General features: G+C 48.5%; 1 long non-coding RNA gene and 1 other non-coding gene across 2 annotated transcripts; one reads left to right on the top strand and one right to left on the bottom strand.

The window, feature by feature from the left end:
* The first annotated feature begins 4,553 nt into the window (after positions 1 to 4,553).
* LOC126545913 (uncharacterized) lies at positions 4,554 to 26,866 on the top strand. Its single transcript, XR_007602472.3, has 3 exons — positions 4,554 to 4,734; positions 25,192 to 25,234; positions 26,659 to 26,866. It is a non-coding gene; the product is annotated as an uncharacterized lncRNA (long non-coding RNA).
* On the bottom strand, positions 21,081 to 21,277 carry LOC126546354 (U2 spliceosomal RNA). Its single transcript, XR_007602573.2, has one exon. It is a non-coding gene; the product is annotated as a U2 spliceosomal RNA (small nuclear RNA).
* Positions 26,867 to 27,393: the final 527 nt, after the last annotated feature.

Genomic DNA, 27,393 nt, shown 5'->3' with positions numbered 1-27,393 from the left:
AAGTCTCCTACTGCTCGGCCGTTGTTATGATGCGTGTAGTTTTGGTGCGGTAGGTGTTGGTGGGCGAGGCTTTGGGGCATTGCCGGATGATGTGATCGAGGCCAGCGCGGGCCTCGCATGCTTTGCAGAGTGGGAAGTATGCATCGGAGTAAATGTGGTTGTATAGCACGGGTTTCGGGAACGTTCACGTCTAAAGTAGTCGCCAAGTTGTGGACTCAGATTTATTCAGTGTTTTGTATGCTGAGGGCTAGCGCTCTCTGCGGTAGTGGAGGAGGATTTCTCTGAACGTGACCATTAGGTCCAGCGTGTGACCGCGATGCAGAACAGAGGGCTGGTCAGGATTGGAAGACTCAGGAGAAGAATGATGCGCCCGGTATTCGAGAGCTCGGGTCACATTGTGGGCGGCTTCGTTTCCAGCCAGACCCGAGTAACCAGGGGCCCAGATGATCTGGACGTGGCGTTGCCTTGCGGGAGGAGTGCCAGAGAGTATTTTCTGCGCTTGGGATGCTATCAGTCCTCTTGTGTAGTTGCGAATGGCCATTTTTGAATTGCCGATGATGCAGTGTGCATTGGTAACGGCGAAAGCCACAGCGATGGCCGTTTCTTCTCCTTCCTCCCAACCGCAAGGCCGGGATGAAGGGGGAAAGCTTGATTCGGCTTGTGCACTCCTTCGTAATCAGCCACGTCACCTACTTTGCAGCCTTCCACAACTGGATGCAGTGGGAAAAGAATAGGATCAACGCCCTGATACGCCGAGCTTACAAGGCGGTGCTCGGACTATTCGAGTGTACGAACACCAAGAAGCTCCTGAGCCTGGGGGCACACAATACCCTCGAGGAAATTGCGGAAGCGCAACGGACCGCCCAGCTGGAGCGGCTCTCTATGAGCTAAGCCGGCAGGCGCACACTTCAATACTTAGGCTTCACGCCCGGGGCGAAAAAGTCGAGTAGCGACGTTTCTGTCCCAGACGGGAGTCGGCGCCGGATTCGGGTAGACCTCATCCCGAGAAACATGAACCCGGAGTTTAACAAGGAGAGAAGAGCGGCGAGGGCCAAGGCCCTCATCGACTTTCACGCCAAGGACGAGCACGCAAGGTTCGTGGATGCGGCAGAATACCAGGGAGACTGCGCGGCGTTCGTAGCTACCGTCATCGAGGCGTCGTCCGGCGCGACGAGGGCAGCGGCGAGCTCCCCAATTAGGCTTGTATAGAAGGAGCTCCGATTTCTGTGGGGAGCACTGCGGGCCGCGCGGTTCTACGTGTGCAACAACCTCGTTGATGGCTTGCCGCAGCGTGTCTTGGAATGCCCCCGTCGCTGCCCCCGGTGACCCACAGGGTGATATCGTCCGCGTAGAGACTATGCTTGAGGTTGGCGATGCTAGTTAATGCAGGCGGTAGTCCGAGCAAGGCCAAGTTAAACAGAAAAGGGGACAGAACCGATCCTTGCGGCGTGCCTTTGCTGCCCAAGTGAATAATTGGCGACTGCCACCCTCCGATGGTGATGGTGGCCGTACGACCTGTAAGGCTTGGCGTAGTTATATGTTCGATGTCCAACCTGAAGTTTAGCCAGTTGGTTCAGTATGGCCTCATGCGTGATGTTATCGAAGGCCTTGGTTAGGTCTAGCCCCAAGATGGCTCTGGTGTCCAGCCTGGAACTTTTATCGCCATAGATAATTTGGTGCTTGAGCTGAATCATGACATCTTGAGCAGAAATTTTAGGGCGGAAGCCAACCATGGTTTTGGGGAAGAGGTTGTCGTTTATATGTCTGTGTAAGCGTGTGAGGATGACATGTTCGAGGACCTTTCCGACACATGAAGTAAGGGAGATAGGGCGGAGGTTTTCGAGTAGGAGGCGCTTCCCTGGTTTGGTAATCATAATTATTTTGGGCTCTTTCCATTGTGAGGGGAGGTGTCAGCTTCCAGTAAGCGTTAAAATAAGCTGTGATGGCTAGTATAATATCCTCATCTAGGTTGCGAGGCATTTTATCAGTAATGCCATCAGGCCCCGGGGCCGAGTTAGGGCGGACTGCGTGGATCGCTTCACGTACTTCCGCTGCTTGTATGGGTGCGTCCAGGTGGCGGTTAGCAGTGCCAGTGCATGCTGGAGCAGGTGTAGCAGGTTGAGGTCATACGTAGCAATCTATCAGCTCTTGAAGAACTTGTGCGTCCGTGCCCGGATGGGTGTGAGTAATCTTTTGCAAGTTGGGCTCTTGTGTGTTCTTGCTGTTGGCCCGATCGAGGAGGCAACAGAGGATATTCCACGTTTTGGGCAGGTTTGGTTGCTGCCGAGGTGCTAGAATGCGTCGCATGTGCCCTGTTCGCATTCGACGGAGGATAGAAAAATGATGCCCGAAAAAGGAGGCATGCCCATGACGATCCCCAGAAAGACATGAAAACTGCTCAAGGCAAGTGTGCAGATCGACCACTGGACAGTCATGGTATTCTTAGGTTGCGACAATACCTTGAAACAATACGCGGCGCTGACACGTTTCGTTGCGCAGTCTTTTGCGTTTTAAACGCGAAAGCAGTGTGCCGCGCAGGGTGCGCTGATGTCATACGCGACCTTTTCTCGACATTTATTTTTCGTCGGCTATGTTTGCGCGTTCCGTGCTATTTCCGTTCACCGACTGCCGTCGAGCAAACTTGGGCAAAATTCGCGCGAACGAGAAACTCGGCGCATCCTGCACAGAAGCCATGCCCAGGTGTTTCATGCGGTAAAAAAAAAAAAGATTGGCTATCAGAATACGACAATCTAGCAGCTTTTATTGTTTGCTTACGAGTCATCTTTTTTAAACTCCTCACTTATGCCCCCCTTGCCCCCCTCTGTTATGACAGATATTATTTTCCTGCACTACAAGCTGAAGGTGGGTTGTACTTTTTTAGAATTCTTGAAAGATCTCGGTACCATACCAAGCTGTGGACTGATGCTTTCTACTTGCTCTGTACTGAAGAGAGCAGTTTGTGCTATGTACGGTTATTTACGTGCTGTAGTTTCGCTGGCACAAAGCTGGTGAAAACTCTATGAGCGTAGCGTGCCTGGGCGAAGGTGAGGAATCTCGGGCGCGTCTTCTGAGGTGATGGCGGGGAGCGACCAATCGGAGCGTCAGGCGCGCCTCATGCGATGGTCGCATGAGGCGCCTGATTCGTCGGCGCTGCCTAGGACGAGGTGCCGTCCTTGCGTCATATTGTAACTGAAGTGATGCCGGTTCCGCTAATCAAGCGCAATTGCGCAAGGTGTTGTGGAGCATCCCTGCAGGGGGGGGGGGGGGGGTTAGCAACTTGTCCCCGCTGAGACCATCAGCTGGATCGTCGCCGGCTGTGGGCCGATCGCCACATCTCTGCGCGCGGGGTACGTTACGGCGGGTTAGTTACGGCCCGTGGGCCGCAGTTAATATGGAGACCGCTTTTCTAGAACAACGAAAATACATTGCAGTACAATGTATATAGGTGGCCTACCACTGCACACACACTGCAGAATCTTTTTTTTTTCCATTCGGCAAGCACGTCGTGTCGACAAACATGGAAATACTTGAATCAATCGTTCTGCTATGTGCAGTTCCTCAACACATCATCGCATATGCCATTGTTGCAGTCTCTACCGCCTACCGGCGTAACGTAATGTAACGAAATACTAGGACGCAGCACTGTGGCTGCCTCTGTGATCCCCAAAAGTGGCTCACCGCGACCTAAGCTGTCTCTGATGCTCGATGATGACCCTGCGCTTTGCTCAGGTGGCACGATACCTTCAGTAATACGGTACCTGAATTCAGAATCCCTCTGAGGTGCGCATGCTGGCAGAACATCGCCGAAAGCTTAGAACAATATCTGTAGATAAGAGCATTATCAACACTATGTCTATGTAAAATCCTTCTATGGAAGTGGTAAGCAAGCTTGGTCGCGATCATGTCGTTAGCACAGGTTGCTTCAGATCAGACTAAACGTGGACGGTGCGCCTCCGTTTCTTTTCGTTGTGCCATTTTCTTCACTTCACTGTTGTAAATGAAGAAACTTAATATTCAAAAGTAAGACTGACACATTACGCTATCAGCACTTAGCGAAGAGCAGAACTAGAAGCGGCATGGCCTGGATTTGTGACTACGAAAAGTTCACCCTTTGGTCGTATGAGTGTGTGGTGGCATCGCATGAACGGTAGGGTAGCCAGCAACTTTGGACTTGCATGTGGACGCTGACGTAGTCCACAATGGTTAAGCAAAGAAACAATTGTGCCCTTCAAAAAATAAATCTTTTATTAATCACGACCATAAGCATATTTTATATCGTAAGGATTCAAGTAGGCCGCCGCTCGCTTTACGCCGTTTATCTCTGCAACTAAGTTATTTTTAAACTGGTAGTGCTTTTTATAGAGTATCACGAAGTCGATACAAATTACCTGTCGCTCTCTCTAGCTGTGTCAGAGTTAGCGGCAGCGTTGCGTTCATTTGAATTCTGAAAACAGTATCAGGCGCTTTTGATTATTTTTTTCTTTACTTTAGAACGTCAGTTCCTTCAAGTGGGCTAAATTCTGTATTTACCTTTCGTGTTCTTCCAGAACAACCTGCTCCGCCCAAGTGTTTCGCTGAAATATACGAGCCTTGCAAGGAGTGTGTAGATAAAGCGTATTATTATAACCACACCACGCAGAAATGCATTAGGTATTCAACTAGCGCTGAGCCATGGTTTGCTCCTGAATGGGCTAATTGCTTTGGAAATCGCCAGGAGTGTAAAAGATACTGCAGGTAAGTATTTTCTTCTGATATGGGCTCCTAATGTATTGAAACAAGTGTCGCACTCTTCTCGTTATTGGGTTGGGACTTCATGGGGCGAACCTTTAGTAACAACAATGTTCTATGAAGTGTGGCTAATGCAGTTGTCTTATAAAGGACGAAATGGGTTATCGAGGTTATTCTTTTTGGGGAGTAGCTGACTTGCCACAATAATTCATCTTTTTAGGGGGTAACTGCCAGGGGTGAACTGTTACTCTTCATACGGTTGCTCCTTCAAGGACTAACTGTTGATGTTTTGCGATGCTCTTCAACGGAGTAACAGTCATATTTTCCGATGTCCCTTAAACAAGTAAATAACGAAATTAGCCATTGATACGCGGATCGAAAAATTAGAGCTGAAGAAAAAAGAGAAAGAGAAAGTCGCAGTGTCGCCCGAAAGCTGAGTGTCGACGAGCATCGATTGCTATAGCAAATTAGTCGACAGCTATACCAAGTAAGGTTGGTAGCTTTATCATCCGTCTAAACTTGTAAACATAGGTTTAGTAAGTAAATTAACAAGCCTTGTCCCACTCGCGCACAAGCAAACATGAAGACATCTTACTCGATGACCGCAGAAACTCGCTGTCAAAACGCCGGAGTAAGGAAGCGCGGATACAGCAACGAGTGAACTGACCTTGCGGCTGCGTCTCCCCTCAACGCGACTTCAGCTGCGAAAACACAGCGCGTGCCGGACGCTATCCCCATCGCAGATGGCTTTCAAAATATAGCGGCCGGGTCTCTCGCGCGTGGCCGTCCGGGCCGTCCGTAGGTGAACCCACCCCTCTCTTTCCCCTCCCCTCTGAGCCTTGCGTGCGACGGAAGACGGCGCGCTCCCTCTCCGTTTTACTCCCTTGCATGCACGAGAATGAGCCCAGATCGCTGGCTCACGCTCGCACGCTTTCACTCGCACATACAGCGTACGGCGCGCGACGATGATTTTATCGCCCTAGGACATTATACGGAACCTCACGGCGACGGCGACGGCATAAATTCGTCTGGAGTATCCATATAATTGCTATAAAAATAAAATTGTCCCAAAGTTGGATTCGAACTCATGTCCTTATGCTCTCGTGTAGTACTATAACCAGCACACCAGGGCAGCTCGGTTGACGAGACAAGATACTGTGACATGATTAAGCATCTGGACGTAGGGGCGGTGATACAAAATGGATTCGACATTCTGTGCATGCTATGCGGGGAGAGTCTAACGTTTCGTGTGCTAACAACCATAAGCGACTGCAAAGAGAAAGCTGAACGAACCTTATTAGCATTATTTAAAGTGAGACACATTAAGTGACATGCGTGCGGCGAGAGTAAACGAGGCACGAAAGACGACGAAGAAGGCCGACTTCTCTGTCTCCTAGCGTGCCCCGTTTGAGCTACGCATCGCTTCGCATAAGTTTTTAATCTTCTTGGAACGGAAGAAACTTAGGCACTATTCACCAAGAACGTTTGGCAGTCCAACAGTGACTTGAGCGTTCATTGTACATCGTCCACTTATGATGTGCACTTGATTACATGGCTTTTCACATTCCACCTTTTAAATTTCACGCAATTTTTTGCCGACGAGACAAAGTACTACTTTGCATGTAGTTCAAAAGTTCACATTATTCACAATTTATAGGCAATATCGCTTTCGCCGCGTCACTCCCCGACAAGGACGAAAACAGCGGAGTGCATGGGGAATAACTGTTGTCATTCGTCCTACCATTGCTCTCTTTCCGACCAGCGAGTGGGCATTAACTCTCCCAAATTCGTACACGCCACGCACAGTACTGCAGTTAGTCCCTTGAGGGAAGAACGCGCCCTCTTTAGGACTAACTGTCCCGTTGCTCCCGTTTTCCCCAGTATTTTTGTTGGGCTGATACTACATTGTCGTTGCTGCCAGTTGGCAAAACAGCGTCCTTGGGCAACATAAATTCTGCTCACCGCATTACTTGCATTCGAGTCTATATCGCCCTCTTCGTCGGTTTTCTAATGCCGGACGTGAAAGAATAACCTGAGTGTGTCAAGTTTTAACGCGACAGCGTTAAGGAGAAAACCCGGTTGTCGGCGTTGTCGGTCGCAGAAAACCCGGTTGTCGGCGTTGGCCGTGAGCGATAAATCCCGGGAGGCATTTCATGAATAAAAAATAACTTGCAAGATGGGCTGGGTGGGAATCGAACCAGGGTCTCCGGAGTGTGAGACGGAGACGCTACCACTCAGCCTACGAGTTTGATGCTTCAAAGCGGTACAAAAGCGCCTCTAGTGAATGCGATGTTGCCTTAGAAGCAAGCCCTAGAAAATTATACTGCGGTGTATATCGGTAATTATGAACATGTAACTTACAGAAGTCGCAGTTACAGGAGTAGTGAAATGCGTTTCCGCTACATTTCTTCCGCGCTTTCCACGCACGCAGAGCCATCTTGCGGCAAACACAGAAGACCCCTTCCTCTCAATGTACGGCGCTGCCCCGACAGGTGGCGCGCCACGCGCGCATTGGGGCTGTGCGGGGACCAGTATGAGGCGCGTCATGGCCCGGACTCCCTCTCCCCTGACGACGCTTCGCTGTGCTCCCTCACTGGTTGCAGAATCAAGCGTCCTTCCTTTCTTTAGATCACTACCTGTCTATCTCTCTGCCCGTGCCGATCACGACGTTTGGCTGGCGTACATCGTTTCCCCCTCCGAGACACCGAGTTCTTTGGTTCGTTCCGCTTGCTCAGGCTCACGTTTCGTTGCCGCGCCGAACGCTGCGTTGCTTGACGCTCAGTGCGTGATTGGTGGGTGCAAAGTCCGATGCGGGGCGCCTCGTAAGTGATCGCTGCGCCGTAGCGCATTGTCTTACACCCCTTGGCGGGTCGATGGGAACGCTGTAGCGTTCCATTCTTGAAGGCGAAGCTTAAGCCTCCTCCAATTTTTGTTCTCCCTTGATAAATGTTTTGATGTCGATGATGATTGTACCTCAGAGGTTGCCCTCTGAGGTACCATTTATTACATTAAGAACCAACTGGCTGATCGGTGGGCGATATACCGCGATTCGAAGGTGACCCTGCAATGTTTTTCGTCAGCTCCTCGTCGCGGGTCCTGTGAACAGCTCGTGTCGGAGATACGAGAAACGCACCATCATATGATCGCGAAAGGACAAGACGTCGTGTTTCGGTGGCTGCCGTGTCATTGCGGTATATCCGGGAAGGACCTCGTCGATGAAGCTGCTAGGAAAGCACATGAAGGAGCGAACCTTGTTTCTACAGCTTTATTGACGACAGACGGAGCCCCACACTTAAGCGTGCCAGCGCACTGTATGTCACTGGACAAGTCGCACGCACGTGAATTCACACAGCATCGATTGCATTCCCTCGACCCATCTATGCAATTGCGGCTGTTACATGGGCTTCCGCGAAATGAGGAAACAATGCTGTGCCGCTTACGCTTGGGCGTCGCATTCATCACTCCATATACGTGTTTGAATGGAATGGCTGATAGCACCGAGTGCAATGCCTGCGGTGTCGAAGAGACTTTAGAACATCTACTGGGCTACTGCCCATCTTTTGAAAATGAAATACACGACCTCTGCACGGCTTTAAATCAGTTAGATAGAAAACCGTTCGCCTTGAGCAAGATCTCGCGACCATGGCCTGGCACATCGCAGCTGCAAAACTCCACAAAAGTGCTGCTGCGATATTTGAAAGCTACCGGATTGAGCGACCGTCTATGATCCGGACTGAGTGAGCGTCACTGAATATAGAGCAGAAAACTTTTACCACGTCGGCGATATCAACAGTGGACTTTCTCTCTTTTTTTCCCTCCCCTTTCGACCTTTCCCCAGTGTGGAGTAGCAACCGGGCTCAGTCTTGGTTAACCTCCCTGCCTTTCATTTACCATTTTCTTTCTCCCTTGACGTGAATCAACGAAAACATATATATCTCTGCGGTATCAAATAGACAGAAAACTAATTTCATATTTGCACTGCGCGTATCTGCGTAAGCTGTGCGTAGGTCCGAAATTGCAATGACGTGCGGCGTTGTGTAGTCTGCGGCGGCTACCATGGCGTGCCATGGCGAGCCCTTTCGCCTCCGAGACACTGAGTTTTTGAACGGAGCTTTTCCTTTTGACTTCTTCGCCGTGTAACCTCCAGCGCTCTAGCTCAGACCGAAACAGACAGAAAGCCAGATGTATGAGAGTTAACTCCAAGTATAGTTGGGATTCAAGAAATGTTTGCATCACGAGATTCGTAAGACGACGTCCTTGAACAGTGAAGTTACTCTACGATTGCATAGAGAACTGTTTCAGGATTAGGTAGGTTAAGATTGTTGCAATTTCCAGCTATAGAGCAAATGCAGAAAACGGTGGGACCACTCAGGGCAATCAGTTCGATGTAGCTGCTGAGCATTTTTGAAAAGTGCGCAAGTCGTAGGATGTGTCCATTGGGTTCGAGAGACTGTACTTTAGAAGTGACCAAGTTCTACAATATTCAAAGAATTATGCAAAGCAAAAAAAAAAAACAATTCTCGTTAGCATTGGGTCCCCCCTTCGAAGAAAACATGATGTTTAATCGGGTGCATTCTCCCGACCATAGCCTGAAGAAATGATGCTCGGTATTGGCTATATACCAAGCGAAATATGCACCTTGCTAGTTTTATCGACAGACGGTCAATAAAGAGTAATCGACATAAATGTACAGCTTGAAGTCTTGTAAGCAACTCCTTTTAGACAAGGGGGCCGCCTAAAGTGAGCACATATGTTAACGACTTTTGTCAACAGGCTGTCTTTGTAGAGTCAGAGATTACACTAAAAGAAACAGACAACTTATAAATTTTGGTCAGACAACATATAGAATAAGAATCAACTAGAAGAAATGAGCATAATTGAATTACCTATTCAAAACAGTGGTTTAGCTTTTTTATGCTCAGCATGACCCTCGACAACTGGAACACTGAGGACAAATTGCACCTCTCTTGTTTGCATCTAGAGAGGTGCTATTGCATCTAGTTGCAACTGTTTGCATCTCGTTGCATCTAGTTTTGGCGACGCCTTGGAAGGCGTCGCTAAAACTAGATTAGAGGATCGAGAGACACTAACGACGTAGGACTTCTGTCTCAGCGGCTTCGCAAGTGTCGTGCCGAGGGAACGGGCCGAAGCCCTGCTAGAAGCCCGGGCGCGAGTGTCAAATGAGAACGTGGCAATGTTCACGGAGGACATGACTCAGCAGTTTAGCCACGCCAATATCGACATGTCAGAGAAAAAAGTTCGCGTCTTGATGCGGGGTGTAAAGTAAGAGCCCATTGATCCAGAACCCTATCAAGACTGTCGCAGAAATTTAAACGGAAACAACGGCCATCGAGAAGACACTGGAAGTGCGCACACGGCAATACAATCGCTAAGTATTTACGCCGAAGGGTCAAGTCCAAACACTAAGCCTCGATCACTGAATTCGCGAAAGAACAACTTCGGCGGTAACTGGGAGCTCTCGATGTGTAACTGGGAGCGCACCAATCGCTGCAGCCCTTGCCGGAAACAATGATCTGCGCCGTCATCGCCTGCTGTCAGCTCCACACCAGTGCCAGCACCCCGTAACGCCGCAATGGTGTAGCCAGCCGCCACGAACACCGCCACCTACAGCCCATGCAGGGTCCCGAAGAAGGCAGACGTATGTAGTGCCTCTCGCCACCGCCCGCTATGCTATCGCTGCGGATAAACAGACCACGTCTACCGCCGATGCCCATACAGCGAGATTAGACTATGAGGGTTCGCCGTCAACGCGGCGCATCCACTGCAAGACGAGCGAACACGCGAAATCGCCGACTAACTCGCAGCGACTTAACAGAGGCCTGGACAGCCTTCCCGTTCGCCTTCTCCAGGTCGCTGCATCTTGCCTCAGCGCCGACCGTAAACTGGCCGAACCCGTAGCCGGTCCGTTCGCCCTTATCCAGAAAACTGAAAGCAGCAACCGATGGTGGTGCGGTTTCTTTTAGTCGAAATACGAAAGCTCCTCCTTCCCCGACGATGACGTTGCGAAAACCATCTCTACGATGCCGAAAGGACACGTCGCCATCCAAACGGCTCCTCGAAGCCAGAAAAAAAAAACGCCGCATAAAACGTACTTGATGACGCGCCGCAGCCCTGACTCCACACCACGACCTCACTGCAATAAAAGACAAAAGCCACTAATATCGATGTGCTTCTCCACGATCATACAGTCATTGCTCTGGTATAGTCTGCAGACGACAACTCCATCATTAGTGAATCTGTCGCCGCCAAGTTAATGAAAGTTAAGACTGCATGGAATGGCTCTGAAGAAGGAGGTAAATAAATATCGCCAATTGTAACTTTCATGGCAAGAGTAATAGTTCATAAGCAGAGTTACCCTGCTACGTTTGTTATCCCGCAACAGTGATTACATGAAATAATCCTGTACAGGAACTTCTTAGGCCAACATGTTGCTGTCATCGACATAAGTCCAAGACCATGACGCTGTCCACGAACCTAGGAATACTGCTGGATAGGAGTCTCAGTTGCCGCGCCTTGAATGCGGCCAAAGATCACGTCAGCATCCAGATTCACTCTAGATTCATAAGTTGCGTCGGAAGCGAAACGCCCGCTCTTCTAGAAGACGTCGTCGAGAATGACCAACCTCGACGGCTCGACCGAGAAATTTGCGTCGCAAGTAGTATCGCTCGACTGCATCAAAGGAAAGCAATAATGATTCTGACAAACTTCAGTCAGGAGTGCAAACACCTCAACGAGTATGCGATGATAGCATACATGGCAGAAATTCTACAAGCCAACAGGCTGGTTGCCCTTTCCAATTCTGCTGCATCTGCGTCAATGCCCGCGTTCCCTGAATCAACGTTCGACATCAATCCATGTCTCCCGTGTGTTAACCGATACAGCTTCAACGCTTCTTACAGCAGTACAAAGACTGCCTTTCTGGCCTCATCAATGATTCGACTAACACCAATTAATCAGCAGCGGATAATAACCGCAGAATGGCCTAGACCCCTCCGTCAGAAACCCTGCTTAGTTTCGACACGAGGACGAGAAGCTGTAAAGTAACAAGTCGATGAAATGGTGCGTGACAAAATCATCCAGCGTCAGAAGCCCCTGAGCGTCTCCTGTTGTATTGATAAAAAAGAGTGATGGAATTCTGTATTTTTTTCGTCGAATACTGTAGCCCAATGAAGTCACCAAGAAGGACATAAAGGCCTTCGCACAAAGAGGCTACGTACTGTAGAGATTCTGCAATGCAAGGTTTTTTTTTTTTTCGATGCATATGAATACCGTCTAGTGGCAAATCCACAAGCGCGACCACAAGCGCGACCGAGAAAAGACTGCTTTTATTACGGCGGATGACCTCTTCAAATTGAGAGTCATGCCGTACGGCTTTTGCTCGGCGCCTGCAATGTTCCAGCGCGTGATTGATACGGTGCTGTCAGGCGTGAAGTGGCAGACGTGTATATTTTAGTTAGATAACGTCGTGGTGTTTTCCGCGAATTTTCGCGATCACCAGAATAGATTTGAATTTGTACTACAAGTGCTAAAGTCATTCGGACTCAGTCTGAAGCCTGAAAAGGTCTGCTTCGTGTGCAAATAACTCCTGTCCCTGGGCCACTCCATCAGGAAGTCCGGACTCCACCCTGTTCCGCAGAAGGCAGCTATTATAGCAAAATTCCCGCAATGCGCAAGTTTCGTGGCCTTTGCGCCTTCTATAGACGCTATGCCAAGGACTTGGCCCGCACTGCAGAGCCACTGACTTATCCCATGAAATGAGACGTCGAGTTCAAGTGGGAAACGAGAGATGTCAAATCATTCAAATAGATTTCTATGAAATGAGACGTCGAGTTCAAGTGGAAAACGCGAGATGTCGAATCATTCGAGTAGATTAAACGACGCCTGCAGACACCACCAGTACTTGCCCTCTTGGACGAAGAGGCCGGCACTGAAATCCGCACCGACGCAAGTTGAGTAGGCATTGACAGGGTCCTACTAAAAAAAATGTTCGTATGGTTTACACCTTTCGCCAGCCGGTCGCTATCGAAATCGTGGAGCATCGGGCTCCACACCTGAGAGACATCACCGTGATTTACAAGTCCGGACGGAAACACTCTGAAGCCGACTGCTTGTCTCGCGCCCCCATCGGCCCTCCACCGCAAGGCAACTAAGACGAGGACACTTTCTGAGGAACAATAAGCGCAAACGACTTCGCCTACCAGCAGCAAGGAGACTAGCTGCTAAGAAACATTGCTGAGTACTTGGAATGCAAGACCCGCTTTGTTCCGAAACTATTTAAGCGCGCATTGCCTTGCGAAATTGCCTTGCGATTTCCTTTGCGAAACAACGTCTTCGGGAAGAATAAGTTCCTACCAACTATCTTCTCGTTGCGCCATCGGGCCTGTGGTCAGAGGTTCTGCACATGCTCCATGACGACCCTATCGCTGGACAGCTCCGGTCCTTCGGCATGTTTTCGAGGATACAGAGGCATGACTAGCCGCGCTTCATCGTTGACGTCGCTCACTACATCAGGACGTGCCGAGACTGCCATTTACGCAAGATACTGCTGACGAGGTAAACGGGATTCCTGTAACGAATCGGTCGCTCCTTCCTGACCGTTCCAGCATATTGTCATGAACTCTTTGGGGATCTTTATGACGTCACGCCATGCATGTTTACATAGCCGGCAGATGTTTACTGCAATTCATTCTGTCAGTAAAGATACAAGCCTTACTTCCTCTAATATTCTGCTATCTTGCTACCGGCTTCATTGTTTTACCATTATGCTGAAGTGGTGATGATTTAACTAAGTAAATCAATAAAATAGTTCAACAGCCGAATTCGAACAGAGGACCACAAGTACAGAAATCTGATGCTGAAATTATCACGCCACGGAAGCCCTGCCCCCATAACGACGTGTCGTAGTTGTGACGTAAAATTGCGGAAATTATTTAAAATCATTTAACACGTCATGATACGTCCAAATGGGGGCCGATTCCGAGGATAGAGCGGTAAAAATATTTGTGTCTCACGCTCTTCCTACTGCTCTGACGCGAGGAGCGACGCAGTAAAGTACAGTACCGCTCCTGTCTCGTTCATAACTCGCTCAGGGAGACGTAGTCGTTCATCGATTTTAACTCAAGATTGATTTGCCTTGCAACTTTCTTACTACGTTTTTTTTCTAGGTTTCGCTTTCGCGTTATGATTGGAGCATCGGGGCGATACCTTTAAAGGGTGAGGGGAGAAGTCATCGGCACGCGTTTCCAGTGACCGATTATCACGGGTTAAAAAGAATGACAAAGTTGTCGCTCACTGCCAGATGCGCATTCTGGCATCAGAAATTGCTCGAATGTTGTCGCGGATTCAATCTTTGATCTATGTCGCCGCCGCACCCTGTGTAGTCAGATTTCTCGCGCGAAACGAAAATTGCTGTGAATTCTAAAACGCACGCAACCTTCAGCAACAATGGCTGAATCTTTCGGTAATTATGTATAAATTGCCGTCGTGCTTCACCTGGGGATCACAATTCGACAATTGCCGACTGTGCTCGCAGCTATCGTTCTACTTCGAGTATAACTTGCTCTTCTAGGCACAAGTTCGCCTAGTAAAGAGCCATTTTCGCGGCTGACAGTTTCGGCCCTAACTTGTTCTTCATCTTGTCTACAACGTTACAAAATATATATTATGAGCGCAATGTGGGATTGTAACTTTAATCTTCCTCAGTTACATATGCCATCATCACGCGTAAAACATTCTCATCTCTACGTTTCCTTATCAGCGTGCGTGGCCTCGTCCTCGTCGTCATAACTCGAGCTCGGCGGGAATAAAGCGGTTCCTCATAAGTGTTGGAGGTTGCTTCTCGTTCCCCCATGTCTTCTCACAATTTCTCCCTTGAGCTCCGCCAATGCGACGCATAACACCGCCTGCCATATCCATTCAAGACAATCTTGGCACGTCCGACGCCACCGCCTTTGTACGGCCTTATCCTTTAGTAGTGACCATCAGCAGTCGCCACCGTGACCCCCGAGTGTTCACCGGTCTACGAGCAGATTACGTCCAGGACTGGCTCGAAAACTACGACTTAGTCAGCGAGTTCAACAGATAGGACAGATCTCAGAAACTGATGAATATTCCCGTCTACATGGTTTCCGCACCGTGAGCCAGGCCATTCTGCACCAGCTCCGTGCACGAGCTCACTCATCAATCCGTCAGATTTTTCGGTGCTGGCATTATTGGCGCTGCGATTGCGAAAAACAAACTCGGAGAGCGTATTGAATTCGCTGGAGAATCCTACATTTCGCACATTGAGGACGTCCTTGCAATGCGCGTGCTCGTAAACTCCACCATGTCCTAGAGCGATCGTATACGGCGATTTTATTAAAATCATAAATGCGATCCCTTAACGCCCTTGCTATGCTGAACCCCGCCAGCAATCAGGATGTCATCATAATTTACCAGAAACTTGAGGAACAGCCGTCGCTTAGCCTCTGCAGCAATGCCTCCGATATTCGTTTGCCAACGGCCATAGACTTTCGAACACTGATCCGTTACATCTATAGCGATGAGCTCCACGGGTAATGTTCTTTCTGTGCTCCCGAAGCTACCCTCCCTACTCCGACCGTCTTGGGCGAAATCATTAAAGAGAAGATCGCGTAAGCCTTGCGTCTCAGGGGCTCAGAAGCTTCTGGCGCGCGTCCTGTGCCTACGTATGGCGACGTTGCCACGCTGTCCCCAGTTACCACCATGTCTGCGCCTACACCATCCGGTCATGTATGTTCGACTTCAATATAACCGCCAGTACATGCACAGCCATATTACTCCGGTTGGCGTCCTGCCCGCCCTACTTGTTACTGCTGCGGCTCTTGAGACCACATCCCCCGGTTCTGTCAAATGCGCCAGCAAGATGAGAGGCGCGGCTACCTCTCTCAAGAACGTAGCGACGTCTGTACATCTAGGAGCTGCCAGCGGACGTCCAACCACCCTTCGTTGCACCAGTAGTTCCTTCCAAGCTGCTGACTACCGTGATCCTGGTGTCGATCACCTTCTCCAGGTCGTCGCTTAGTGTGGTTTCTGCGGCCGGCCTCGCAGCTCTCTGACGGCCACTCGGAAAGCTCTACGCTGCAGTTAAGGAGGGATAACTGCATCCACCGGACAGCCTGCAATTCCACCAGAGCTACCGTCAAACCTGTTATTAGGGCTTGTAGAAAGTGTGCATGCAGAAGCTCTTATAGACAAAGGTGCTGCTATATCGATCGTGCCGACTTATGTTCCCGCCTCCGAAAAGTGACCAATTCATATAGTGATCCTCTTTTGCGTGGAGTTGATGACGTCACCATTTACCCGATTGCGCTATGCACAGTCGGTGCCTCCTCAGTGACCGTACTTGTCATCGCCTTGTACTTGCAGTACTCAGTGCGAACTTACACTTACACTTGCGGACTCATTTAGGGATAAAATTTCTTGTTTTCTGCCTCCACGTTTATCTCTTGCGGCAGTGCCACATACATTTGACTGCTTCCAGTCATTCTCTTTTCATTCAGAAAAGGCGCGTCAGCTTCGTCACTTTCGCTGATTACGTGCGATGATCCTTCGGAGAATAAATTATCACACTTAATTCTGACAAGATTGTGGATGGCAATGTATTAATTTTACAGTATCGTCATACCTTGTTTAGAGGAATTGTGATCGCCCCAGGCCTCCTTCGCATCTCCGTAGGGTTTCCATTCCTTACCGCCATAAACTGCACTCCCGAGCCCGTTATTAGCCAATTGCGACGTTCACACTAAGCCTGTTGCGACTGTTATTCCTTTGAATACACTACCAGAGTCAAACTCGCCGTCTCCTAATCCATAGTTCTGTTGGCTACCGTAAGCCCACATCTGACACCTGCCGTCATCCCCAGGTTTGCTTGCCATGGAACCACTACTGCCGCAGCTCATAATAGACCATCTGATGGTTCCCGCATCAGGCACGTACCCAAGGGGGGGCCCGGGGGGGCCCGGCCCCCCCCCGAAATCAATGTGGCATAACCCCCCCCCCCCCCTCCCCACCCACGCCACCACTCCTCACACATTCCTAAAGCGCCTCCAGATCAATGTTGAGACTTGGCAGCTGTTCATCGGTCAGCATTATGCTGCCTTTTTCACTCCTTTTAGATGGCGGTAGTTATCGACATCTCTTGTAATGTGAAGGGCAGTTTTCTCATAGATTCCGCACCCGCGCGATTAACTCGAGATGCGTTCAGTTGTCACCATCTATTCAACCGTCACGCGCATAGCTGTTGCTTTTCTTAGTTCAACCTTCTTTGTTTAGGCTGATCCTGGGACCAGGAGAGGGATGCGGCTGTTACTCAGCTGGTCTGTACTCTCATGGAACGAGTTGCGGCCGGAGAAAACGCCCATTGCGTTTAACTTATCCCTTTGCTTCATTATTTCCTTGAGTTACGGCTCGCCGCAACGCTGGCAGATGCCCGGAACCATATACACGTGATATGGGTTAGATAAGGTGGGAAATAAAATAATGTGAAAGAGCGTCCATCATGAAACCCTGCAATAACCCTTAAACCCATAAGCAAGATGACTGTCGCCCGTTACCTCGTCTGTTTTTCCCTAACTGTATAGCACTTTTCGTGCAAAATTGGCAACTGGAAACAAAAATCGCAAGGAGTTGAGAAATTAAGCGATCTACTAAGGGAGAGAGCCAAGGCAACAACCAAACTGCAAGCAAAGCAAATAATAAAAAAGTTAACCGTTGTTTATGAGAATATTTATGGATCAACATCTTTTTATTTAAAAAGGAAATAGAGAAAACGCCGCCGGAAGTGGAGAACAATTACTTGTTTTGAATGACGTTTCTACAGTTATCGGTCGAACCGCCTCACGTAGCCACTTCTCTGCTGTGCTTATGTGGGTGTTTTTCTAACCTTTCGCGGTGAGCGCAGTACGTCTAGAATCGCAGTCCTGCGCTCTACGCGGTTGTATGGGACTGGCGGCCGCACAGCGTTACGCAATTCGCGGAACTGTCAAAACTGATCAGCAAGGCGAAAATAACTGATATTCGAAACTATAACATGAGAAAGACTGAAGAAGCCGTAAAAAATGAACGCAGCCTGAAATCAGTAAAAAAGAAACCTGGCATAGGACAAACCATGATGTATGCACTAAAAGATAAGAAGGATAATATCATCAGCAATCTCGAAGATATAGTAAAAGCAGCGGAAAAATTCTAAGCTGACCTGTATACAGTACCCAGAGGAGTCACGATACCTCACTTAGAAACAGTAATGAACGGGATACAGAAACTCTCCTATAACTAGCGATGAGGTCAGAAGGGCCCTGCAAGACATGAAACGATGAAGAGCGGGAGGAGAAGGTGGAATAACAGTCGATTTAATCAAAGATGGAGGAGACATAATGCTTGGAAAACTGGCGGCTCTTTATGCGAAGTGTCTATCGACTGCAAGGGTCCCAGAAAACTGGAAGAATGCAGACATTATACTAATCTACATAAAAGGAGACGTTAAAGAATTGAAAAATTATGGGACCATTAGCTTGCTCCCAGTATTATATAAAATATTTACCAAAATAATCTCTAATAGAATAAGGGCAGCAATGGATTTTGTCAACCAAGGGAACAGGCTGGCTTCAGGAAGAGATACTTTACAATGGATCACATCCATGTCATCAATCAGGTTATCGCGAAATCTGCAGAGTACAATAAGCCTCTCTATGCGGCTTATATAGATTACGAAAAGGCATTTCATTCAGTAGAGATACCAGCAATCGTAGAGGCACTATGTAATCAAGGAGTACAGAACGCTTACGTAAAAAGCTTGGAAAATATTGCTACATGCGTGTGGTATTCGTTTGTTTGAACGAGGCGCGTAGGCTCCATCACTCCAGAAAAGAGGAGGAAGAACGAACTGGGCTCGCGCTGTGAATCTAACCGGTCAGCGCTGCAACCGTTGTGTAAATATAATCTGTAAATAGTTTCTCGTCTTACTGACTCGTCCTTCGCGTAAGAATATCTACAGAGGTTCTACAGCTACCTTAATTCTACACAAGAAAAGCAGGGAGATAGATATAGAGAAAGGGGTCAGACAGGGAGACACAATTTCTCCAAAGCTATTCACTGCGTGCTTAGAAGAATTCAAGCTATTAAACTGGGAAGGCTTAGGAGTAAAGATCGACGGCAAATATCTCAGCAACCTTCGGTTTGCCGATGACATTGTTCTATTCAACAACAATGCAGAGGAGTTACAACAAATGATTGGCGACCTTAACAGAGAGAGTGTAAGAGTGGGGTTGAATATTAATATGCAGAAGATTAAGATAATGATAAATAGCCGGGCAAAGGAACAAGAGATCAGGATCGCCAGTCGGCCACTAGAGACTGTGAAGGAGTATGTTTACCTAGGTCAATTAATGACAGGGAACCCTGATCATGAGAAGGAAATTCACAGAAGAATAAAAATGGGTTGGATCGCATACGGCAGACATTGCCAGCTCCTGACTGGAAGCTTACCATTATTATTGAAAAGTAAGGTGTGCAATCAGTGTATTTTGCCAGTGCTGACATATGGGGCAGAGACTTCAGAGCAAGTTAAGGACCGCGCAAAGAGCGATCGAACGAAGATTGATAGGCATAACGTTAAGAGAGAAAGAGAGCGGTTTGGATCAGAGAGCGAACGGGTATAGACGATATTCTAATTGACATCAAGAGGAAAAAATGTAGCTGGGCAGGTCATGGAATGCGCCGGTTAGATAACCGTTGGACCATTAGGGTTACAGCATGGGTACCAAGAGAAGGGAAACGCAATCGAGGACGGCAAAACACTAGGTGGAGCGATGAAATTAGGAAATTCGCGGGCGCTAGTTGGAATCGGTTGGCGCAGGACAGGGGTAATCGGAGATCGCAGGGAGAGGCCTTCTTCCTGCAGTGGACATAAAACAGGATGATGATGATGATGGAGGTGGTGGTGGACCCCCCCCGAAAAAAAATCCTGGGTACGTGCCTGTCCCGCATTGTTAACTGTTGGCCACATCGCGTGTCTCTTACCGATAGGAGTATTATTGAAAAAAAATGTATCCAACATGTTTCGATGAATTATCATATATCCTTCGGGAAGCTTCTGGTGGTCCGTAGTTTTTCTATTACCGAAAAAGGTGTTTCATTGCGCTTTTGCGCCGACTATCCTGCGCTAAATAAAATCACGTGCAAAGATGTTTAGTGCTGTGAAACAAATCGCCGACGCACTAGATACTTCACAAAGTGCGGAACAGTTCTCCAGCCTTGATGTTTGATTTGGTTACTGGCAGATGCCGTTGTCCAAATCCAAGAAGGAGAAAACCGCTTTTGCCACCGCAGAGGGGCTTCACGAGTATGTAATGCCTTTTGGGCCATGCAACGCGCCAACCACATTGGAGCGCATGATAGAGTGTCTGGCGTGTTCTAGAATGGAAGACGTGCCTATGCTATCTAGATCATATTATAGTATTTTCTTCCGTGTTCTCACGTCTGCAGCACCTTGACGAAATGCTCGGTTGTCTTGCCTAGGCTGCACTACCGCATAATACAAGAAAGGCTGATTCGTCGACAAGACGTGTTCATCAAGGTTCTTGGCCACTAGGCCAGTGAATAAACGATTCGACTGGACCCTGAGTAGCTTTCCGCAGTCCTCAACATTCCCCATACACTGCGTAAAAAAGTACCGGCACAGTTTCCTCGGAAACGCCTCCTAATTTTGACGCGTCATTCAGAACTTCGCGGAACTTGCGTCCCCTTTTCATCAACTCCCCGCAAAAGCTCTACCCTTCGTTTGGCAAAAATACTGCGAAAGTGCTTTTCAGGCTTCGAAAGATGCGCTCACGTCCGTTCCGGTACTGTGCCGCGTCGATCGCACCATACCCACCATCCTCCACACCGACGCCAGTGGTAATGGTTTCGGAGCCATTCTCTAGCAAGGTGACCATGGCTTCCGTAAACGAATTATTGGTTACGAAAGTCTTTCAGTAAATCCTGCAGAGAAGAATCGCAAAATGACTGAGGAGTGCCTCGGCGTTTTTACAGCGAAGCTGTATATGGCTAGGTTCTCGAAAAAATTGCGTGAGTCTATTAGGCCTTGCGAATTCGGCTCCACCTCCTTCCTGTTGGCGCAGATGAGGGCTCCTGTGATGAGGACCAAGATATGCTTGGTGCAGACTCTCCTGTCTCTGTTGGAGCAGGACAATAACACACGAGATAAGCACAGATTAGCCATACTCATGTACTGTTTTACAGAGAAGCTGCTTATGGTTAGGTTATAGAAAAAATTGCGTGCGTCTATCGAGCCGCGTAGACCGGGAATTTCTCTCCTTACGTGGGCCGATCCCGTAGATAGTGTAACACGGGACCGGCCCGTGGCGCAAGTGCAGCAGGCTTTAAGCACTCCGCCAACTTGTAAAAATAAGTTTAACATCTTAGGTCCCAATACAACTCGTATCAGATATTAATCTGATAAGAAGGGACACTACACTTTAACCCGCGTCTACGTTTGCACTTTGGCGGCGTTCCAAGCACTTGCGTATCTCCTTTTCTTTCCTTCCGCTCTCCCCTGGTGGCGGTCCCGTAAGCGTGCTGTTCGCCAGGACGGCGAGGCGGAAAGAAATGCGAACCGTCCATGTGGCCTCGATCCCGCGAATTGGGAACGTTTCACCGGAGCAACGGCCAGGTTTCAGAGGGAGTTTCTGGGGAGCGAATTTTGTGTGGCCTGTGTGGTGCGTGACCGCTTGTGGTTTTCGAGTGACTTCACAACCATTACTGCACTGCGGGATGTCGACCAACACACGATCGCCTTGGGTACGGTGAAGCACTGTGCGCCCTTGGAGTGTCTGTTGCACGCGCCGGAATGCCTTAGTAAAAGGTGTCGTGTCACTTTTGCATCAATACATGTGTATGTATGCCCCCGGTGCCTCATCATCTTCCGAAGCCCCACATCATGGAGGGGCGATTAGTCGCGCCTCGCCTTTCATTTATATGCGTACGGCGCTTCACGCGCGGCAATGGACAGTTCGCCATTAAGGGGCCCACTTACACAGATTCGCTGGCCATGCACCTTCACAGAGTGGAATGCAACAGAATTTTTTGTGCTGTCTAACATTTCGCCCCTTATCTCTATGGGCACCACTTCACAATAATTATCGAGCTTCACGCCTTGTGCTGGCATTCATCGCTCATGAAATTATCGGGAGGCCTTGGTCGTTGAAGGCTTTGCTCACCGGAGTATGACTTCAATGTCACCTAAATGTCTGGAAAGAAGCACCAAGGCGCCGATACTCGTTCTCGCTACACTCTTCCCATCCCCGATAGCTCAGCGTCGAATTTCAGTACCAGCGTACACACCGAGTCGTGTTCGTTTTCTTTACTTCTCACAAGGCTAGACAATTACAACCTAAACAGTTCAACATTCATGGCGGGGCTTGTCGCCGTTACATTTACCACATCGATGGCTACAAACAGGACCCTTGGGAGCCTTTCATGACGATTCCACGGCCCGTCATCTCAGCTACCACAAGAACACCAGAATATAAACTCGCCGTTCCTGGCCTGACCTTGCTTCAGCCGTGGTCAAGTAGGTCGCCTCTTGCGTGCTTTGCCAACGCCGCAAACGACCCACGTCTGCTCTACTGGTCTCCACCAACCTATCCCTTGTCCCACTTCGCCCTTCGAAATCGTTGATATCGACTTCTACGCACCTCTTCCTTTCAACTCCGATGACAATCGTTGGATTGGGATAGCTGCTGTTAATCATGCCACTCGCTATTCGGAGACAACTACTCTGCAATCAGGCTCCGCTCCTGATTTCTTCCTGCGAAATTTCTTACGCCATGGAGCTCCGCGCGTTTTCCTCAGCGACGGCGGCGAGACTTTTTTATGTACTATTCTTACGGAAGTTCTGTGCGCGTCAAGCACGTTTTATAAGACAAGGTAACTATGGCTGCCACTAGCAGGAAAATGAATTGGAAGAAGGTTTCCATCGTACTCTAACATGACTGAAATGCTCATCTGCCCGGACTACACGAACTATGACGCAATTCTGCCGTTTGTAATTTTCGCGAACAATACTGCCATGCAACGCACCACCGGGTTTTCACCTTTTTTCCGTGTGTATATATAGCCGCTATCTAAGCTTCGTACTGGATGCCTCTTTCTTCTCATTTCCTGAACCCTCCGTAGCTCCATTTTCCGAGCAGTTCGTTTCTCGCGTTGCCCATTGCCGTTACTTCGCCCTTATTAATACCGTTATCTCCCAGGGAGACCGCAAAGGCCGCTGCGACTCCACTCGCCACACCGTGACTTTCTTCCCTGGATAGCAGGTTCTCATCCAAACACTTGTGTATGCTCCCGGCTTATGCGGAAAATTTATCCTTCATTTTATTGGACTTTACCAAGGTACGATGCATATATTGCCTGTTAATTATCGCGCCTCGCCTGTTCGTGCTCCTTCCGACTGCCACTGCTGTGGGGCAGAGAATAGCACGTGTCCATAGTTTAAAACAATATATTAAACGCATCTCATAATATTCCCACGTGGACTGGCGGCTGCTTCCGCGGCTAGGGGGCATTAGTGTGAGCGCCCAATATGTTACTGTTACATTCATCGTTATCACTTGTACATGCCTCCTATGCATGTTTTCGTGGAGCGTTGCCATGGACCAGTTCACGCGCTACACGGAAACTGCAGCTCTACCAGCCTTTACAGCAACTGATGTTTCATCCTTCCTCTTGCGACAATTCATTCTCCGCGACGGCGTGCATCACGAAATTATGCGTCAAAGAGGACGTTGCTACGTTTCGCCTACGACGCGCGGTATAGCCGGCGCGGATGCAACGGACGCCGGGGCTTCGTTCAAAGCGGCGGACATTTTGGCCCGTTCAGCGCCGCCGATACGCCTCCCCGCCAAGCGCGTCCAGGCATGTTTCAATGCCACGTGTCTTCAAGTGTGCGTGTGTGTGTGTGTGTGTGTGTGTGTGTGTGTGTGTGTGTGTGTGTGTGCATGTTGGTGCCCACGCTTGTCAAAGCGCGGCAGCCGGGGAGAGGAGCTCCCCAAGTGTGAAGCGAGGAGGTCTGACCGGCGCCGGCCCGGCGGATGCGTCACTACACTCGTCTCAACCTGTCTCTCAGCGTGTCCGTGCCCGCCGTCACGTGGCCTCATCCCGAGACGTTCCTTTTTGCCCTCAACTCCGAGAGTATACGAGCAGCTGCCCCCGGACGCCAAGAGAGGCTCCGATTTCTTCCGTTGAGTTACGTGCTCTCCCGTCTCTCCACTTCGGTCGACCTGACCGCCCGCTCTTTTGCGATGTTAGAATAAACAAGTTGTTCTGTTACCAGTCGACTCATGCTTTGCTGGGACCTTCGGATGCTTCCAGTTGTGCCCCAGGCCGCCAGGCCAGCGCTACCCTTGGGGCTTGCGACCCATTTGCAACAACGGGCGTCAGCGCTGAGATTGCAACAACGTATGTTATTTTCCCATGTCTTCAACGCACTCCTCTCTGAATACGACATCGTACATCGATGCCTACTGAGGGTGGCGTACCGAATGTACGCCACCCTCTCAAGCTTCCCGTCGCGCGGAATAATGCCGCAAGCTCGCCCCTCCTTCACGACCACCTACCGACGACAGCAAAAATCCCGACGGGACGAGGGCTGCCCACCTTGCCATTTTCTGCTAGATTCTCTTGTGTAGCATTGGATTCCAGCTGTTCCAGCTAGCCTTCCATCTAAAACTTCTGTCAAATACCACGTACAGCGCCTCACACACACTCCCTCTCTTACACACACACGCACACACACACAGACATAATGATCAGCGGGCTTGCTTGATCACAATTAGCATGTGTTGCAGCTACTGGCGATTGGTGGCCTTTGTCTTGAACGGCACCGCTGTCTTGCGGCGGCCAGCTGAATTTTACATCTGAGTGTTTTCTATTCGCATCAGCCGGCATGACCCTTTGCTGTCCTGAGCTGCGTTTGTCTTCTTTCGGCACCCATTTCTTTTTACTCTTGCAGACAACCGCGTTTTTGCTTAAGTGTTTGATGGACTCCATTTCTGTTCCTGATCAACTAGAATGTCTCCTACGGCTGTTTTCCTTATGATCATTTTAAAGCGCTCGCAATAACATTGTGTTCTAGCCGGTTCAATATTTGGTTACTTATTATACCTTCTCATGTTATGCTACATTCCCATTGCATTGCTGCGTATTCTGCAACTCCTACGGACCTCTGTTATGTGCTCCATATGTTACCTGGCTTCATTGACTAAACATATTTCCTTTGCATGTCTACTGGAGTAGCTTTTTAGCGTTCGCTCCCTAACACTTCGTAATTCATTGGCTTGTTGACCATTAATGTTTGTTGCAGTGTTGATCTTTTCAACTGCTTTTTACTTTTATGTCATCACAACATATTCATTTTCCGTTTTCTAGGGGATTTACTGCCTCGCACAAAAACAGCGTCCATTAAGCAGAGGTAAGCTTTTTAGGCCTAAGATTACTAAGGTTTTATTATTTATTAAGACCAAGCAACGTAGAGGTTTCTTACTTCAAGCTGTAGCTAATTCTGTTACAACTATAAACATTTGCTAGTTGTAAGTGTGGCGCTGAAAATTTGTACGCCTAAAGCATGTAATACTGTAATATGTTATACCCTAATAAAGTCAAGTGTTCAACGAAAACTCGTCTGGCGGGCAAACATACTTGTGCCTAAAGACCATGAACTCGCGAAGAATGAAATAAATCTAATGAAAATGACGTTTCGGTCCCCGTACGGGTCTCTTGATCACAGTGAAGATATAAGCATGGGCGCGCGACTATTTATGGCTTAGGTGGCGCCATAAATCTTGGGAATGTTACTCCGCGTCCTGTTTATCGTGCGCAAAGTTGGCGTAATGTATAGCGATTCTAAAAGCAAACGGGTAGACAAGTGCTTCTCGGTTGCGATGATGGCTACCGAGTCCCAGTCAATGCTGTGTCCGGTTAGTTCGCGATGTTCGACCAGGGCGTTCGCGGCTATGTGGCCCTTGGCGACGTCATTCATGTGTTGCTTCAACTACCGTTTAGGCGGAATTTAAACCTGCTTTGAAATGTTGCACAGGGGAGCTTTGTTAAACACGAATCCTGTCATCGTACGAATAATCACGTCAATTATGCCCCCTCAAGATAAGCTTGCGCAGCTTCGGGGCCTTGTTGGAAAGTGTGCACTTGTACTCTTCGCTGCACTGTCTGAGCGCAGAAACAGCACGTTGCTTTAGCGCCTGTTGTCTTTTAGGAAGAGCGCACACAGGATGGATGAGCACATGTGGAATGAATGAATTAATGTTGCTTTCATCTTGAATACAATGTCAAGAAAGGTGCAGGAGCAAAAGGCGCACAGCGCCTGGCAGGGGCTCCCGTACCCGCAAAATACGCGTGTATTATACGTTACTTAGTGGCAATTCATTGGCAGTGAGCGAACACACATAACGTTACATATTTTCACACATTGTACATCAGTTAATGCAGAAAATTATAACAACAGAAATCGACAAATTATTGCGTTACAGTTGGTTTACTAACACATACGGTGAGAGAATAAATGTTCCCCTTTTCCCCTTTTTCCCCTTTCTTCTCCCTGTCCACTAGCAGTAAAGAAATTTTTGTTCTACACTACTTCATGCGCTAACAACACAGCACCAGTAGCTCCAATTGCAATGCAGATGATGTTGGCTTTGCAGTTCTGGGCTCAAATAATGAATGATGATGCTCACAGGAAAAACAAAAATAGACTTTTGACGCTCACTTTAATTTTTTTGCAGTGCAAGTGAGAAATTGCGGTGCATATGTTATGATTTTCTTGTGTTCTGTGGTACATCTTGCAGCTTTATTATGCAATTCTGTTTCTGCCTTTTCCTGCAGGAAAGCACGAGGACGTTTTGGAGGCCACCAAGAGAAGCAAAAGAAATTCCATTGTTGGTTACATCACTATAACATAGATACTGAAATGTTCCCGCTTCCGTCAAGCCAGAATAATCTCCACGGATGGTTGTTTTCCTTCAAGATACTGTATAAAAACTCTACCGAGACCAATACTACTATTGCTCAATAATAAACCGTTTTTATTAAATGTGTGCGAAGGAGAAATTGGTCCTATATAGGCTACTTTTGCCTTCTTTGGTAAACAGTGCTTATAAGGATTGGAAACAAACAAACGAGGAAAGAAGACCTTGTGGCCTAGTTATTTGCGAAATTAGTGAGCTAACACGTAATGGGGCAACACATATTTCATTCTCCATCAACGATTTTACTAAAGGTGCAGGGACAATATCTCTATTTCCATTCTATGTTGTTTCCCTTTGTTCATGCCTGGGTGTGTCCAAGAAGCAATTAATAAATAGGTGATTACTGTTACCATGGTATTTTATGTGATGCGCTTGTGCACAAACTGAAAACTGAGTATCTCAAAACAGAAACATAAACATGAAGCGTACACAAGATGTGATTTCGTGACATCGGCATAAAGGTCACTTTAGGTGACAGTGGGAAGGTTTTTTTCTGACGTGCAACAATTTCTAAAATTGCGATAATGTGACGAATTTTGGAGACTGCTATAAAACGCACCTGAAAAATAATGTAAGTGCAGCAGGGCACGTT

Source organism: Dermacentor andersoni, chromosome 10 (genome assembly GCF_023375885.2).
Source record: "Dermacentor andersoni chromosome 10, qqDerAnde1_hic_scaffold, whole genome shotgun sequence".
Lineage (NCBI taxonomy): Eukaryota > Metazoa > Arthropoda > Arachnida > Ixodida > Ixodidae > Dermacentor > Dermacentor andersoni.
Note: the sequence above shows the minus strand (reverse complement) of the source record. Positions and strands in the feature narration are given on the sequence as shown.